This window comes from Belonocnema kinseyi, chromosome 3, assembly GCF_010883055.1.
Source record: "Belonocnema kinseyi isolate 2016_QV_RU_SX_M_011 chromosome 3, B_treatae_v1, whole genome shotgun sequence".
Taxonomy (NCBI): Eukaryota; Metazoa; Arthropoda; class Insecta; order Hymenoptera; family Cynipidae; genus Belonocnema; species Belonocnema kinseyi.
Window position 1 is genome coordinate 65,306,995 of NC_046659.1, and position 5,780 is coordinate 65,312,774.

The following is a 5,780-nucleotide window of genomic DNA, read 5'->3' on the forward strand; positions in this document are numbered from 1 at the left end:
AAATATAGAATTTTTTATAGAATGGTTCACAGAAATTTGCAGACGCCCGTAGACAGCTGTCGGTTATATTTCAAATTTTTTTTGTAATACTTCCAGCTAGGTTAGCTGAGAGGCTTTAGGCGTTAGGAATTAGGAATGCGAAACTTATAGGGTTCGAACCCCAAGGCGAATAAAAAATTTCATAGCGTGCGATTATAAACAGTGTAGTGTTTGTATTATACTTATTAAACTACCCAGCGTATCTTCTACTATAAGATTAGTTCTATAAAACTTAATGGAAATTTTTTGTCTGTGTACTTGCCATAGTTGGCCCGATTTTGGTAATGTATGTTGTGCCAATAGTCGGCTAATATGGTCGGGCCAAAGTTATAATTTCGCCGTTGGGCCGACTTCTAGTAGTCATGGTTTGGCCAACCATGGTAGCCAATAGTTGGCAAACGAAGTTGGGCCATAGTTATTATTTCGTTATGTTGGCCAATGTCTGGTTGGCAAAGTTAGCCCAACTCCGAGAAAGTTGGACCGACTATGGCCCAATGGAAAATTTGCACATGGGTAGGGTAAGTAAAATTTAACATTTATGAGCATGATTAGAATAAGAAAAAAGCAAGAAGTACAATGTAAAATCGTATTTGACTCCAGGATATATAGAACACTATTTTTATTTATATTTTACATGAAAAAAAGTAATTTTAATGTTCAATAACACTCAAAAATTGTATTCTTATGATATATAAAAAATTAAAAATCTTATTAAATTTTATTTGCATTATTTAAATTCTAAACTTTTAAATAATAATTATTTTTTAAAACCAAAACTTATAAACTGTTAATTTTTGCTTGTTTTATTTAAAACTTGAGTTCCTATTTATGTCTTCATTCTGTCATATAAAAAATGTACGACTTCAAAACATGATATTTCAGTAGTTTTCGTTATTTTATAAGGTAAATACCATTTAGGAAGAAAAACGGAAAAATCTGAGATTTACGGGGCACTTATATCTATTCTTGATCTATTCACATTGTAAATTTTTCGTTGGTTGCGCAGGTTGCCGGAGAGTTAAAAGGAAAGGTCCGCCAGATCTAATCTTATAGACACTGGCCATATAAACTGGCCATATAATATAATAATAAAAAAACAGCTGCAATTCTGAAATTCTAGGGTGATTAGATCAAGAACTGATTTAAATATGATCTTGACTTAAATCTTACATCCTTGTCTCTAAAATGTATTTCATTACGGAATTCAGTGAATTTGCAATTGGTGACATTTTTTGGGTTGAAAATTAAATTAACCAAATACTTTAAAATATAAATTTAGATCAATTTTATTTCTTCAAGATGTATTAATTCATCTACAAATATATGGAAAACCCTTAAAAGTAAAAAAAAGTAAAAAAGGAGTTCAAATTTTGGGTTCAAAAAGCTAAAATTAACCTTCAGGGTTAAGTGGTGGTTTTTAAAAATAATGATTTAAATGAATAAAGCAATGAGAATATTAAAAAATTGTCAATTTTTCTCTGTCGTAAAATCATCACTCGTGTGGAAATAACCTCATTTGACCCTATTACAAGTCAGGCGCGAATCGGGGGCTAGTCGGGTTATTAATTTTGACAAAGTACCCATCCGGGGATTAATCGGGGACTAGTTGGGCCTTTTGTTTTCAAAATTTCAGTCGGGGCCTAGTCGGTGGTTGGTCAAGGGCTAGTCGGGCCTTTTTGTTCACTAATTTCCGTGCGGGTAATCTTCAGGCTCTGGTCGGGAGCTAGTGGGGCTCTGGTTTTATCAAATAAGGTAATATGTAAAAAAGCGTAATGATTTTTTTATTCTAAAACACAAAGAATATATTTAAAAATAATTTTACACCGTTTTTTTGAGAAAATATTTCATAATGTTAAATTCAACTCTAATATACTTAATAAATAATTGAACCGCTGGCGACCAAAAGGGGACACAGCCGGATTCAGCCTGAGAAGTATTGTCCTGAGTGTCAATTTTAAAAATCTTTCTAATTTCAATTTGAAAGACTGATACTTGTAGAGAATTTCAAGGCGCATCTTTTTTTCCTTTTGCAAAAATTTATAGGTTTTGTAGTTTTTGAGATAATTGATAAAATTGGATTTTTTGAAAACGAAAAATTCCAATCTTTTTTCACTTCAATTCGCGCTAATTTAGCCAATTTTCATCATTTACCGATTTCCCCAATATAAAGTACGTGGTTAAGTCTTCTGAAACTATCTAAGAAAGAAAAACGAGAATATTTTAATAAAAAAGAAAGTTATTAATTTTTTTTTGAGGTAATGGAAAAATCATAAATTTTAACCTTCAAGCGCCTCGTTTAGCGAACGAATTTTAAGCTACGGAAAGCTTTCAGTGAGAAAGTTGTTCATTAAGGTTCAATGAAGTTTTCTGGAAAGTTTTAGATCAATTGGATTAATAGTTTAAAAATTATGAATGTTTTAAAATCCAAGCGGTAATCTTGACGCTGCCCAAAAACGTGCCTGGCCGGCTACGTACGCGCTGCAGCGAACGCGGAAGGTCAAGTCAATCTTACCAAAACAAATGCACAACAGTAACTCCAGATATTATCATTAAAATAATTTATTTATTAAACACTTAACATATAATATTATGCATATTATTGAACAAGAATAAATTAATCAAACAATATTTTATTAGAAACTAAATTTAGTCATTTTCGTCACTCTCTTCAGTTTCTTTGGCATCTGGATTCTGAGTGTGTACTTTTAAAAAATATGATTCGAAAAATTCTTTTCCTTTAGCGCTTAAATACTAGAAGAGATTTTTTACATCCTTCATTTTGGCAGCTTTTAATCCAATTCGGGGCGGAGGACTTTTCGAAAGATTTTCTAGTTTAAGCATAGGTTTAAAGAAAAAAGTGGTTGGATTTTGCAACTCATAGTTGTCAAAAACATTCACTTTTCCATCAAGAGAAACATGCAAAACGAACGCTTTGCTGATTTGGAAATTTTTTGGCTTTCGCATTTTGCCTTTGAAACATTTTTCAAAATCCTGCAGAAGATTTTCACACTTCTCGACCATTGTGAATGGAGGTGAACGAGCATTGCGAATCATTTCTACATATTCAGCTTCAGTTTTAATTCGTTCTAACTTTTTCAGCTTTTGCGAATATGTGCCAAAATTCCTATCGCACTGGCAATAGGAATGGCCTCGAACTGGAAACACATATTTAACCTCGCTTTGCAAATAAATGGACAATAAAACCAAAAAATGAAACACTGTGTAGTTTTTATTTTGACCCGGACATGAGTCTGAAAATAATGTTATGCTGTTGAACTTGTCTTTAGCAAATTCTTTTAATACAGAAGTATTTGATAAAACTGCAAACAGACTTAGCACACTTTTTTACAATTCCCTCAAGAATAGGGAACATGTAACTCTGGTTCGTAGTATGTACATCTACGTTAAATGGAAAAAGCCATGCTAAACGTAGGTAAAACTGCGCGGACATGGGTATTTTTGGTAGTGGCAAATTCTGTGCAAAATCAAATTCACAGCATAGACTATTATTTTCAGAGAGTACTTGCTTTTTTAACTTCAAATACATTTCAGAATTGTTTTTATGATTAATTACTTCTTCGTTTACCTCTCCATTTATCTCGTTTTTGTAGCATTTATTGCACACGTCAGTTCTAGGTAATTTAAAACTGAAGCCAACATTTTGGTTAAAATACTTAAAATAAACGGTTTGACTTATTGTCAATTTAGCCCCCGTTTTTTCTTTATAATATTTTCCGAATAATTTGTAAAGTTCGACAAGATTTAATGAAGGATTATCAAAATATTTTAGGTTGGTAGAATTTCGTTTGTAATGTAAACTGTGATGTGGAATTGATTCGCAATGCTCTTCAATAATTTTTTAAAAAAATTTCTGTTAATTTAAGACAACTTTCGTGTACTCCAACTGCCAACATTTTTAAAGGCTGCTTATTTAAAATCTTTTTTTGAACATTTTCAACTCTTCTTTTGCCCAAAAATAGAAAAGCACAAAAAAATTTCTTACAAATCGGAACATTTTCTTCGTCAGTAGGAAATAGATATATCCAATGAATTAACCGTCCTAGTTTTTCACCTGCATTCGTTTGGATAGGATCCTTGCATTTTAACAATCCTCTGAGAAGCACATTTTGTTCATTATAGTTCCCGAGATTGCAAAAATTTGTATGTACTTTTTCTTGTTGCACACATGAAAACTTTTGGTAACATTTTTCTCCACAACAGGATTCAATAGGTTTGAAAGATCTCTCTGGGATTAGAATATCTTTAGCAATACCGTCTTTTTTAGTTTTAGACTTTGTAATGTATTCTTTCCCTAAAGAAATAACAAATAATGCTATTAACTTCGTCATTAAAAATTTAAAATAATTACTTTAGACTATCTACATATTATATATAGTTCAGTAAAAGAATTATTTAAAAAATCAAGAATAAAAAAGTCACAAAATATTAAATTTATGATCAAAATTTATTTAAAAATTGTATTGACGGTTTCCAATCGCACCTGATTTCTGGAACATTTTTTCTTATTTTTAATCCACGAATCTTCATTTCTAGTTCTTTTTCTACCTTGTTTCATTTTAATATCTTTTTCTTTTTAATTAATATTCTCAAAAATCTCAATAATCTCAAAAAAAAATGCTTTTCCAACTATTATAAGAAACAATCACTTCGCTGATTCTATGCTTTATTTGTAGAATTTTATAGAAGATGACAAAAAAGTTACTGTTGTGCATTTGTTTTGGTAAGATGGACTTGACCTTTACGTCGTTCGCTGCAGCGCGTACGTAGCCGGCCAGGCACGTTTTTGGGCAGCGTCAAGATTACCGCTTGGATTTTAAAACATTCATAATTTTTGAACTATTAATCCAATTGATCTAAAAATTTCCAGAAAACTTCATTGAACCTTAATGAACAACTTTCTCACTGAAAGCTTTCCGTAGCTTAACATTCGTTCGCTAAACGAGGCGCTTGAAGGTTAAAATTCATGATTTTTGCATTGCGCGAGTTGAAGTGAAAAAAGATTGGAATTTTTCGTTTTCAAAAAATCCAATTTTATCAATTATCTCAAAAACTACAAAACCTATAAATTTTTGCAAGAGGAAAAAAGATGCGCCTTGAAATTCTCTATATGTATCAGTCTTTAAAATTGAAATTAGAAAGATTTTTAAAATTGACACTCAGGACAATCCTTCTCAGGCTGAATCGGCCGTCTCCCCTTTTGGTCGTCAGCGGTTCAATTATTAAGTTAATAATTTTGTACGAAATTCAACTTTTTATTTTAAAAAACGATCCAAATCTTCAAAAAGACGTAATCTTATTTTTTTGTAGTATTTTTTTAGAAAATTTCGAATTTCTAGGAACATTTATAAATACTTTTGTATGGAATTTTAAGTTAATCCATATTGGAAAAATTACATATAGATGTAGGTGAAAAGTTTGCCGAAAGTCATAAGACACCAAATTTGTACAGATGCTTATTTTTAAATTGATCTGAAAGGTTTGCCATATGTAAATAAAGTCTAATCCTTCATGTAGTTGAAATTGGAAGGAGAAAAAGTTTTTGATTAATCAGTGAAGAGCATTATCCTAGTGGTAAACTATTAAGCACGGTACAGTTCAGATTTCGCTACCACCTTCATTTGATTCTTGCAGTTCTAGACTGAGAGCTTTAAAGAAAATCCGCAAGGGCGCCACAAATTTTGGGGAATTTGGTAGGATATCTTCCCCATTAAATCTTGGGT